Source organism: Arachis duranensis, unplaced genomic scaffold (assembly GCF_000817695.3).
Source record: "Arachis duranensis cultivar V14167 unplaced genomic scaffold, aradu.V14167.gnm2.J7QH unplaced_Scaffold_608113, whole genome shotgun sequence".
NCBI classification, from domain to species: domain Eukaryota; kingdom Viridiplantae; phylum Streptophyta; class Magnoliopsida; order Fabales; family Fabaceae; genus Arachis; species Arachis duranensis.
The window spans coordinates 1,225,964-1,226,228 of NW_026264987.1; positions in this window are offsets into that span (position 1 = coordinate 1,225,964).

A 265-nucleotide genomic window follows, 5' to 3' on the forward strand; every position below is an offset into this window, starting at 1 on the left:
TTCAACACCAAACTTAGAGTTTGGTTGTGGCCTCCCAACACCAAACTTAGAGTTTGACTGTGGGGGCTCTGTTTGACTCTGAATTGAGAGAAGCTCTTCATGCTTCTTCTCCATGGTGACAGAGGGATATCCTTGGGCCTTAAACACCAAGGATTCTTCATTCACTTGAATGATCAACTCTCCTCTATCAACATCAATCACAGCCTTTGCTGTGGCTAGGAAGGGTCTGCCAAGGATGATGGATTCATCCATGCACTTCCCAGTC